The 12966-nt window shown below is 41.0% G+C and overlaps 1 pseudogene; it reads left to right on the top strand.

Moving 5' to 3' along the window:
* Window positions 1–540: 540 nt before the first annotated feature.
* On the top strand, window positions 541–4796 carry LOC149448754 (uncharacterized; annotated as a pseudogene).
* Window positions 4797–12966: the final 8170 nt, after the last annotated feature.

Genomic DNA, 12966 nt, shown 5'->3' with positions numbered 1-12966 from the left:
CAGGGAGGAGTCTGGAGACGTCTTGGATACTTCTCACGTCTTCTTTCCCCAGTAGAGAGAGGTTTTGATGATTGTGTCAGACAACTTGTGGGAGCAGATTATGCAGTAAAAGCAACAGAACATATTGTAGGATTCAACAAAATTATTCTACAAACCCCACATAGCACATAGAAGTTCCTTTTTGAGAAAAATGTTCCTGCAGTTTCCAACCAAAGATTTTCTCAATGGTTGTTAGCTCTATCACCTAAGCAAATACAGGTTGAACATAATGCCAAGTATGCCCTATCTCAGTTGATGGAATACAACGGGTTAGAACGTGAATGTTTATGTGAAGTCCAAGAGACTCCCTCTCCTCTTTTTTGTAGAGAGGCAGAGAAAATTGATGAACCTGTATTTGTTGATGGTTTGAGATACTGTATGTCTGGTAATTATTACAGTGGATATTCAATTTGGTATCCAGAGCGTAATTATTCAATACAGCACAAATTGCCAGGACATTTTTCAGCTCAAAGGGCAGAACTTGAAGCAGTAAAAACTGTGATGACATTAGACAAGGAAGAGAACAGAAGTCCATTAGTGATCTACAGTGACAGCTTATATGTTGTACGTTCCCTGACTGATTATTTACCAATTTGGAAACGTAGAGGTTTTGTAGATGCATCCAATAAAGTCCTAGTGCACAAAGAGACACTTGAATCAATTTTAAAGCTAGCAGAGGAAAATCCTTTTGCCTATGCAATTGTTAAAATTCCATCTCATAGGAAGGACAATGATGAGATGAGTGTAGGCAATAGAACAGCTGATCTCTTAGCAAACGAAGCAGCCTTACATGGAGAACCAGTGATTCAGTCTGAACCAGTCTCAGTTAATGTTGTTAGGAAGACAGACACACAGATTCCCTCCTTTGCAGAAGAACAGAAAAGGGATCCATCTCTTTCTGCTTCTCAGGTTGATCCAAAATCTCCCTTTGTTTGTGAAAACAGGTTTTTGTTTCATGACTTAAACGGGTTTCTGCATCCTGTTATACCGCAGCTTCTACAGGTAGAATTTACAAAATACAATCATGAAAGCCTAGGTCACATAGGTAAACAAAGATTGTTTAAAATTCTCAAGGAAAAATTTTACTGGGACAAAATGGAAAAAACAGTAGACAGTGTAGTTCAATCTTGTCTAATCTGTGCTCAAGTGAATCCTCGACCAAAGGGTCAAAAACCTCCATTACAAAGAACTCCTCCAGCAGATGGACCATGGTCCACATTACAACTAGATTATATAGGACCGTTACCTACAGGTAAAAATGGGTACAGATATGCTTTAGTTGTAGTTGATGTTTTCTCAGAATGGATCGAAATTTTGCCTGTTCGAAAAGATGATGCATTAACAACTGCTAAAATGCTAATCAATCATTTTTTCCAGTCTGGGGTATACCAACAAACCTCAGTAGTGACAGAGGAACCCATTTCACAGGTAAAATCATGCAGGCAATGTATAAAATCTTAGGTATACAACAGAGATTTCATGTGCCATATCATCCACAATCTGCAGGTATTGTGGAAAGAATAAATAGGACTGTCAAATCAAGAATTGCAAAAATGTTATTGGACAGAGGAAATACTTGGGTTGATGTTGTACCATTGGTTCTGATGAGTGTCAGAAGTACAACATCTTCTGCAACACAGTATTCTCCTTTTGAGTTAATGACAGGAAGGAAAATGCCACTTTTTTTGTCTACACCGCAAAGAGAGGCAATAGAAAAAACAAAGTGGTTACAGATGTTGCAAGACAATCTGAACACTATTGTACCACATGCAGCTACTCGCATGCAAAAAATGGTTCCTCCACATTCTTCTAAGTTTGAAAAAGGAGGACAAGTAATGATAAAAACTTTCAGAAAAACTGGACCATGGCAAAGCAATTGGGAAGGTCCATTTGATATTTTGGATGTTCAAGGAGTAATGGTACAAGTTCAAAGACCTCTAAATTCAGTGAAAAATGCTCGTAGACAACAAAAAATGTGGGTACACACTGACCAATGTAAATTGTTTATACCGAGATAATGATACTGCATTTCTTTTTCAGAAATGGATTTCAAAAATCTGGAAAAGACAAAGAATTGCAGATTCCAGAAAAAAAGTAAAAATTACAACAAAAGAACATAAAGAAAATCAAAGTAGTAGAAAGGAAAGACTTATCACAAGATTGATCTTTTTACTAGTGACAATTACATCATTGGTAATCTACATCATAAACTTTTCCAGCAATGCAGAAGTTAACAAGATTGAAGCCCTACATAAGAGACATTACACTTATTAAGAACAAAAGATTTTTTCCTAAGGACAGTGACATTAATACAGCTGAAGACTTGTTAGGATATGTGTGCATAGGCTATAGAAGAACTTGTTGTATGGAATTGTATTTCGTTCATAGTAATGATATTGAAGTAAGAGCTAAAATAGAGTCTAAATCAAAATTTGTTAAAATGCAAGGATCTTATATAATCAATAACAAAACTAGTAACTTTGAATGTAATTTATCAGATATGGGATACTGGTTAACAGTTTTAAAGGGAAATGAGCCTACTATTTGGTCAGGAGATATTACAATAGACATGTTAAATACTGGGAAAATAGGAAGTTCTAAAACGGATATTTGGTATCAATTACAAAGTTATTCACACTTTCTTGATCCCGAACATCTGAATATAAATGGGAATGAAAAAGAAGACATAGTTAAAATATGGGATTTCCAAGTAACAAGAGCTTTGGTTCAAACTAAAGTCAAAGTAATTTTTACTGTGGTAGATTTGATTGTCCCAGAGTTAACATAGCTCTTCAATCATTAAGACTCATAGAAGGAAAGGATAATCTGAATTTGATGTGTAGTACACAAATACACCTACCTCAAAATTCATTATTAACTTGGGAAAAAAATGGTGAATTTTTGGGAAGTTTTCATCACTATAAAACTGATATTATCCATAAAAGTATTTTTGGTAATTTGAACTGGGATAATGCTAAATTTGTGTATCATCAAAACACTATATCTATTAATGACACAGGTATATATGAATGCTGCATATCCATAGAAAACTATCCAATGAAATGTGTGAATACAAATGTAATTGTAATATCCCCTAAAAGAACACAGTGCATGGATAAGAAATTTATTCCAGCTAGTCCTTTCTAAATTAACCATTTCCAAACCAGACTCCTTTTGGGAGAAGGAAAGTTTGTTATTATATTGTGGAACTTCAACATTTCAGAATGGAAAATCTCAACATGGTTTCCACAATCTCAAGAACATCTGGTTAATATGGAATTAGGTATTGAAAGATGGTTTGGAACTAATATTAAGAATCCTCACAGGAATAAGCGTGGTATAGTTCAAGGTATTTTAAGAGGAGTTGGTACTATTGGAAGTATTACAAATAGTATGGACATTAGTACATTAAAGTCTGATCTCGAGACAGCTGGTTTAGTGGGAAGCAATAGCATTAAAGTGCAAAGAAACTTAAATCTGATATTGGAAAATATGGTGATTAAAACAGCCAATATTATGGGTCCATCTATATTACATTTACAGAATATTACTCTTAATTTAATGACAAGTGAACAGCATTCCCATATAGCCAGAGCATGTTTAGAAATCCAGATGGAATATTCCACAAATTTTAAAATAATAGCTCAAGCCTTTCAAAGTGGAATAACTCCTATAGGTATTGTATAAAATTTACCCAGAGAGTATGTATATGCCATAAACCATACAGATCTGTGGATAAATAAATGGATTGGATGTTATCAGAACATATGTTATAGTTCTTCAATGATTCCTGTAGCAGGAAAAGAACAAATGTTGGTTCCAATCACTGTCTTGGGATTACCTGTTAGCAACATACAGTTACTATATTATTAACTGCAATATATAGATTTTGCATTTAATGATAATAATTTCAAGTTAGAACAATTAGATCTGTCTTCATGTTTACAATTTCAGTCTAAAGTAATTTGTCTACCTAATCAAGACAAAGGTATATTTCATTCTTGTTACCATAACCATACTTTATGGTCAGCAGGGATAGAAAGGTTAAAACCACTTCTGAGTTAATTTCAATTGTAGATAAAAAGAAAGTTTGTTTCCAAGTTATGTCTAACTCAGAAAGGGTTAAATCTTTCTTCTCTTCTTGTACACATACAGAAAACTTAAGTCGAGGTTTGTTCTGTATAGAATGAGATATTTTAGCAATAAGTGTTAATGGGATGAGAATGAATTTGACAAACATGCTTATGAAAAGTGTAAGTGCTCTTCCCATACAGTACAATATATTTCAGGTGGATGAATTCCCTTGGAGAGATTGGGCAAACGTTATTCAAAAAGATAAAGGTTTACTGATAGCTTTATCAGATGAACTCCAAAAGGCAGAAATATTATTTAAACATGAACAAGGGAATTTGCAAGAAATAGAAAGTGAATGGTCTGAATTTTCAGGTCACTCTTGGTGGTCAAAATTTAAACGTACTGTATCAATGTGGGGAAAAACTTCAGTTGCATCTGCAGCAGGAAATATTTTATTACATCCTATAATAATTATTTTTAGCATTATCATATTATGTATTATATTTCAATTATGTTTGATGTGTAAAATGAGAAGTTTCAATAAGCGAATTAGAAGTGAAATTAGGAAAGGAGATGATTTATTACAAAATATACTTAAAAGAAAAATACTTTCTGGTTTTGCTGACTCAGTTACAAATAATGATACATTTGAAATTACTAAATCAAAACCTGTGTGTATGTGATATAAATGGAGTGTACGTGATATATTAAAATATGAAAATTCACATTTCAGAGGGGAATGTAATATTATTTTTTAATATCTAAATTTTAATTCGGTCTCTAGTAAGTTCTGATATATGCCTGGCAGGATATATACCCTCCTAATTGGACATGAATGAAAGGTTTTGAAATTGAGTAGTAACAGATGTGAATTATTTGTGTCTGGGTTGGATAATTACGAAAGGTCTAGGTTTATATTTTCTTTAGAATAAGCCTATGTAAAGTATATCTTGTTTTGATTTTATATAATGAGTCTGAGAGTTTAAATTGTATTCATAAATCATGTATTCAGACAGTTGTATATGTAACATAAGAACTTCAGTGTTCCCTTCTAGAGTGTCCATGTCAATCATGTTAATTAGCCTAGCTGTGACTGAACAAGAAACACATGTTATTAACTGGATACACTGGGAGGGGACTAGGGGAGTGGTTAAGGAACCCACAAATTTGAAACAAAGAATTGTGGGAGGGCTTGGTTTCTTGTGCATTTTAAGTAGCCCATTCAAAGAACAGACACTTCTCTCTGCACTTCACTTCTGCCTACTAAGGACTCACAGACACATTCCCACACACTCTTACACAAAGAAGAAGCACATGGTCTAGACCAAGGCTTGCTAAGAGAACAAAGGAACGAGCACATGGCATGCTAAGAGAACAAAGGAACTACATTTTTCTTCTTATATTCAAGGAACAAACAACTTCTATTCTTTATTTTTATTTTAAGCTACAAATCTTTTTGTATTTGAATTTGCTACATTTATATTGACTTTGTATCTTTTTAGTGTATGATTAAATAAAGTCACACTGCTTTTTCCTAACTGGCTTTGAAAAGGATTTCTTCCCACAACCACCTACAAATACAGGAATACTAATAGAGTTTTTTTTTTTTCAAAACGCATATTCAAACAGTATAACACACACCTTCATGCACAGCTCACTCAGGAATGGCCCTCTGTGTCCCAGGCCAGGAGCAGCTCCTTGCTCCAACCCTGCCTTATTTATACCACCTGTTGGTGGTCATCAGTGGAGCACAAAATCTGGTCCGGAACCACCTCTGCCATTGTGGCCCCGAAAACCCGGCGTGGACTCCACCTTATAATATATATATATATATATATATATATATATATATATATATATAGTGAAGGAAATAAGTATTTGATCCCCTGCTGATTTTGAATGTTTGCCCACTCACAAAGAAATGATCAGTCTAAAAATCGAATGGTAGGTGTATTGTAACACTGAGAGACAGAATAGCAACAAACAATTCAAAAGAAATGCATGTCTAACAAATTAGGCACTAACTTGCATGTTCATGAGGGAAATTATTAATTAGTATTTGATCCCCTTGATATGACTTAGTACTTGGTGGCAAATCCCTTGTTAGCAATCACAGAGGTCAGACATTTCCTGTAGTTGGCCACCAGGTTTTCACACATCTCAGGAGGGATTTTGACCCAATCCTCTTGGCAGATCCTCTCCAAGTCTTTAAGGTTTGGTGGCTGACTTTTGGCAACTCGAACTTTCTGCTCTTCCTGCTGCTTGTAATTAGCCACTGTTTTTACATGAAAGTAAATCGCCAACTGAAAAAAACAATACCAGGATGATGCCTGTAGCTGCAGGCATCATCCTGGTATAACCACTCAACCAACCACTCAAAGTCCATTATTTTTTGTAATACCCATGTTGAGGGTTAGGCCCCAAAAAGTTTTAAATTCAGAAACCGTGATAGGTTTCCATGCAAATTGTCTGACAAGATCTGAGTTTGGTGAGACAGCCATGTATTGTTGTGCATATAAATTGCTTTGGCCTGCAATCAATTGATTCAATTATTTCCGTGAAAAACAGTGGAGGGGGTAAACGCTAGTACTGACAGTGAACGGGATTGACTGCTAACACTATGTTTTTAGGAACTCTATACTAAAGAGGCACTAGTATAGTTCTGTTCATGATCAATATATTGATCCATACAAACACTATACTAGTAATGGTGGTGATCAGCTACTTAAACCGTGAATGTGTGTGCAATCTAACGCTAGCTGATCCTGGCTGGGGGGGAAGCTTACAGACCCTGACATTATCTAATGTAGTCACTGGCAGTAATACAGTGATCAGTGAAAAATTCCAAATACTGACACTGTACTAATGGCACTGGCTGGGCGACGGGGTGATCAAAGGGTTAATAAGGGCGATCAAAGGGTTAAATGTGCTAATCTAAATATCTGTGTGTAAACTGTAGTGCTTTTACTCAGTGCTGTGTTCTCTCTTCTCTCCCTGGTCCGGACCACTGTGGAGGGCAGTGGGGGAGGGGCGCACCCATGTGCATGCACACCCGGAAATAGAAAGTGACGTAAGGGCATGTCGCTTTGTCCAGAGCCGCCGCTGACAGGCACATTGTGGCTGGAGGCAAGTAGTTTAAAAAAAATTTAATATTTTTTTTAAACATTTTCTTCTTTTTACTCTTTTTTTTTAAAAATACTTTCATCAGAGTAGTGCAATGTTACCATAGTACTACTCTGGGGGGGAGTAATAAGGGATTTTTTTTTTTTACACTTTGCATTGCTGGAGCAATAAGGATGATTGCTCCTGCAATGCAATGTTTGCCTTGAACTGTCATGAATGGGTTAAGTTCATGACGATTCAAAATACAGCGATCTGTGATTGATTCCAGCCTGTTACATGGTAGAGGGTGCTGTGAGTGGCCCCATGTACGATGTGAGAACTGTGGGCCAATCACAGCTCTCCAGGAACAGAAGCAAAGCTGTTATGAATCAGATTGATTCATAACAGCTTTGTTGTCACATAGCAATCATATCACCTGGCCCTGATTACCAGGATCGTGGGGGGAAAGGATTTTGTGCCCCCTGTGTTTGTACAGCCCCAGCAATGTATAGGCATGTCACTGGTCCTGTAGCTGCTGCCTATTCGCAGTACATTGTGGCTGGACGGAAAGTGGTTAAGGAACTTCTACCTTGCTTTAAGGAAGATTTTAATCATTATGTGCACCAACTAGGGCTCCACTGAGTGAAGATCAAGCACTGCAGTTAAAGGGACATTGGCCTATTTAATTTAAGAGCTCTTCTTTATCTCAGAATTAGACTCAGCCCTCAACCACCAAGAGCCCAAAGTGAGTTAGCCTCTCTGCTTGGTAGTTTTTTTTCCTCTTGACTCACTGGGGATGAAGCATCTCAGGACTATAATTTAAATTCTGAATTGCAGGACATCTAGAACTGATTGTGATTTTGCTGTGTTATGACCTTTGTCTGAAGTTACTAAGAGTGATAGCTGTTATTTTATGCACAAATATTCTTGTAATACTGTACTTACATTTGACTTTAAGTGCTGATTCACATATTTGTTTGAACCGTTTGAACTGCATCAAATCCGCATGACATGTGAAAAAACATTGTGTCAGGAATCAAGGAATGACCAGAAAGGTGTGGACTGACACAGGGAAACGCAGGTTTCAGGTATAGTATAATAATACAGTTTACTATTAGCCACCCAGATATATATAAACGCACAGTGAACAAACCAACCTTCCACTAATCTTAGTAGGTGCAGGAACACAGGCGTAGTCAGGGCTGGAGAGGTGGAACGGTCAGGCCGGCCGTAGGGTTCTGTAATGACCGTTTGGTGGTACCTCTAGTGGTCCCCAGGACAGGATTCCCCAGGGCGCGGAGTCTAAGTCCCAGTCTGCTTATTCACCAGGGCCCCTGATGGTGGGGATGGACTTGGAGCAGACAGGAACCAGGTCGCGGCCCCTGAGTACACCTGCTAGTGGTAGAGGGATCCGCCAGAGGTATGTGCAGGTACGGCTGCATCCATGCAGGATGGATGGATGGCAGAGTAGTTAGCGTGGTCAGACGGGCCAAGTCAGCAACGTGCGGGCAGCAAGGTACCAAAGGAGCAGGCAGAGAATAGTCAAGGTCACAAGCCGGGTTCAGTAACCCACGGACAGCGCGGTACAGGGGATCAGACAGAAGGATGGTCAGGCAAGCCAGGGGTTCAACAGGAGATGGTCAGCAGAGGTCAGAATCAAGCCGGGTCAGCAACGAAGCAGGAACACAGGATACCAGGTACAGGGCTCATGGGAAAACATACACCAAGGCCCAGAGCACAGGCCTGGTCATGCCTTGTATACACCTTTCTGCAATCAGCCCCAGGTTTGGCTGATTGTGAGCTTCTGGCTGCTAAGAGCACCCGCTGGTCAGCTCTGGTACTGCAGCCCACACGGCAGGTGAGTCCCACCACCAGTGCTAAGAGCACCCGCTGGTCAGCTCTGGTACTGCAGCCCACACGGCAGGTGAGTCCCACCACCAGTGCTGAGAGCACCCGCTGGTCAGCTCTGGTACTGCAGCCCACACGGCAGGTGAGTCCCACCACCAGTGCTGAGTCCATTCCTGACAGTACCCCCCCCTCAAGGAGCGGCCTCAGGACGCTCCAAACAGTCCTTAGTGGGCAAAATGTTCCACTGCCCGGCTCAGGTAACTGGCTGAATATCCTACTGCCGGAGTAAACCGGCTGGCTGGTTTCCTGCTGGTAGACTTCTCTTTGTGTAGGAGAACCCAGGAAGGCAGGTCACTGGGCACAGGATTTCCAGGAGCAGGCTGGGTATCAGTTATCGGCCAGTTTAACTGGACATCAGGGGCTGGCATGTCGGGCTGTGCAGCGGGCAGAGGCACGTCAGCGGGCACCGAGTCATCTGGCATGACAGCGGGCACAGAGTCACCGGGCACGTCAGCGGGCACCAAGTCACCGGGCATGTCAGCGGGCACCAAGCCTTCTAGCAGAACCGCAGGTACTGGGTCACCAAGCTCGACAGCAGGCACCAAATTAACTGGCACAACAGTGGGCACTGAATCAACTGGCACGACAGCGGGCACCAAGTCATCAGGTATCAGGTTATGTGGCTCAACAGCGGGCACTGGGTCCTCAGGCATCAGGTCATCTGGCACGACAGCGGGCACCGAGTCATCAGGCATCAAGTCATCCGGCTCAACAGCGGGCACCGAGTCAACTGGCACCGAGTCAACTGGTACGACAGCGGGCACCAAGTCAACTGGCACGACAGCGGGCACCAAGTCATCAGGCATCAAGTCATCTGGCTCGACAGCGGGCACCGAGTCAACTGGCACCGAGTCAACTGGTACGACAGCGGGCACCAAGTCAACTGGCACGAGGGAGGGCACCAAATCATCAGGCATCAAGTCATCTGGCTCGACAGCGGGCACCGAGTCAACTGGTACGACAGCGGGCACCGAGTCAACTGGCATGACAGCGGGCACCGAGTCAACTGGCAGGATGGTACAGTGAGTGGGAGCAGGGTACTGACATGTGGTAGATTGCTGGGTATACTGGGCTGTCACTGGGGGGGCTGTCACTGGGGGTGCTGTCGGGAATGCAGGAAAAGAGCTTTGAGCAGAGGAATGATGAGAAACAGGACTGGTTCGTTGCAAGCTGATTGAGGCTGGGTGTAACAAGTCTGACCATGTCTGCAGTAAGGGTTGGACAACGCTCAGCTTACACAAGGCCTGTCTGGTCAAAGATTGCACTGCGTTTATACACTTCTTTAGCACATGTGGTGAACATGCTGAATAATGCTCCAAGAAGCAATCCGGATCATCCTCCAACAACCATACCAGTGATATTATTTGACTCGCCCTGAATGGAGGAAGAAATTCATCCCTGCTTTCAGGGGTACTAGATGAAGCCAACTCAACACAAGCCTGAATCAATGGTTGCACCTCAGAGAGCTCTAGGTCCTGACCTACTAGGGAATGAGTGACCCGTATGCACTCTAGTAGCTGATCCCTGGTATACTCCCGCAGAGTCTGATAGGCATATTCTCTGTCATCAAAGACTAGCATAGACAAATATATAACCTCATCAGGATGCATCCTTCACAACAAGTCAAGATGGCTTCCCTGTGCAGCCACTTCTGGTCAGGAAAGGCCTTGGTGTGATGTCAGGAATCAAGGAATGACCAGAAAGGTGTGGACTGACACAGGGAAACGCAGGTTTCAGGTATAGTATAATAATACAGTTTACTATTAGCCACCCAGATATATATATATATATATATAAACGCACAGTGAACAAGCCAACCTTCCACTAATCTTAGTAGGTGCAGGAACACAGGCGTAGTCAGGGCTGGAGAGGTGGAACGGTCAGGCCGGCCGTAGGGTTCTGTAATGACCGTTTGGTGGTACCTCTAGTGGTCCCCAGGACAGGATTCCCCAGGGCACAGAGTCTAAGTCCCAGTCTGCTTATTCACCAGGGCCCCTGATGGTGGGGATGGACTTGGAGCAGACAGGAACCAGGTCGCGGCCCCTGAGTACACCTGCTAGTGGTAGAGGGATCCGCCAGAGGTATGTGTAGGTACGGCTGGATCCGTGCAGGATGGATGGATGGCAGAGTAGTTAGCGTGGTCAGACGGGCCAAGTCAGCAGGTTGACAGGTTGAGCAGATGCTGATGACTTGCACTCAGACAACATCTACCTCGGCTGACGCTGCTGTGGGCATACCCGCCACCACGCTGCCTGAATTGAGGAAGTTTATAGAGACTCTGTTGAAGAACTCCACTTCTTCACCAATCATAACTACCGGAGGCTGAGTTTCTTCTCTGGTAGGGCACCCACCCCCCTAAGGGAGAATACCTTTGACGCTTGGGTTGATCAGGCCTTCCAGGTCATGGAAGAGTGGGAAGTAACAGATTCCATGCAGACACAGAGTAGTAGAAAGCTTACCCTGCCTCCAACATTGTGTGGAACCTAAAAAGAGGTTGTACTGCATGGGGTTGTATGGAGGCCCTATGAGAAGTATTCGGGCATACTGTACTTACCAATATACAGAGAAACAGTGATTTTTAAGGTGCTCAAAAAAATCTAAACATTCAATGTTATATTAAAATCAGACAAAGTTTTATTTCTTACAATGTATCACATAAAAACTATATCACATTTGTAGTTGTAAACATTTAAAACCAACAAGGTGTTCCATGTGGCTCAAAATTCACAGTGCAACAATTCCCACTCTACATGTTTCACCAATTTCTTGACTTCTTCAGGAGATTTACAGATTATTGCATATAATAGCCACTAGGAGAAGATTAAAGGTATCAAAAATTAAACTTAACTGACAATAATACAAAAAAAAATACATAGATCATCAATACTAGAGATGAGCGAATTATTCAAAAATTCAATTCGGCCGATTCGCCGAATTTCAGGAAGAAATTCGATTCGATGCGAATTTATTCGCTACGAAGTTAACTTATAAAAAGGGTTTCTAGGCTTCAGAGAGCCTTTAAATTAGTGCAGAACACTGTACCTTTAATTTAAATGCCCTTGGAGATGAGGAAGGAGAAGGAGAAGGAGAAGGATGAGAAGAAGGAGAAGGAGAAGGATGAGAAGAAGGAGAAGGATGAGAAGAAGGAGAAGGAGAAGGATGAGAAGAAGGAGAAGGAGAAGGATGAGAAGAAGGAGAAGGATGAGAAGAAGGAGAAGGAGAAGGAGAAGGATGAGAAGAAGGAGACAGTTCTGTGACATTCACTCCATACAGCGGTTGAAACATTGTATCTATTTGTTTCCATAAATGGAACCATTTATGGAAACAAATAGATACAATGTTTCAACCGCTGTATGGAGTGAATGTCACAGAACTGTCAGAAATAGGCTATTTCTGACAGTTCTGTGACATTCCCTCCATACAGCGGTTTCAACCGGCTTGGAATTATTCTTATTTTCATCCTACTTCTTCTTCATCTTCTTCTTCTTCTGAGGATGAGGATGAAGAAGAAGAAGTAGGATGAAAATAAGAATAATTCCAAGCCTGCAAAAAGTGTATCTGCAGAGCTCCTCTATTCTGCAGATACACTTAGAGGAGCTCTGCAGATACACTTTTTGCCGGCTTGGAATTATTCTTATTTTCATCCTACTTCTTCTTCTTCTTCATCCTCATCCTCAGAAGAAGAGGATGAGGATGAGGATGAGGATGAGGAGGAGGAAGAAGAAGAAGAAGAAGAAGTAGGATGAAAATAAGAATAATTCCAAACCGGCAAAAAGTGTATCTGCAGAGTTCCTCTATTTCTGACAGTTCTCTGACAGCTCCTTCACATGTACAGCGGTTGAA

Source organism: Staurois parvus, unplaced genomic scaffold (genome assembly GCF_062004578.1).
Source record: "Staurois parvus isolate SC_StPar_1 unplaced genomic scaffold, SC_StPar_1.0 ptg000659l, whole genome shotgun sequence".
Lineage (NCBI taxonomy): Eukaryota > Metazoa > Chordata > Amphibia > Anura > Ranidae > Staurois > Staurois parvus.
This window is presented reverse-complemented; position numbering and strand designations above follow the sequence as displayed.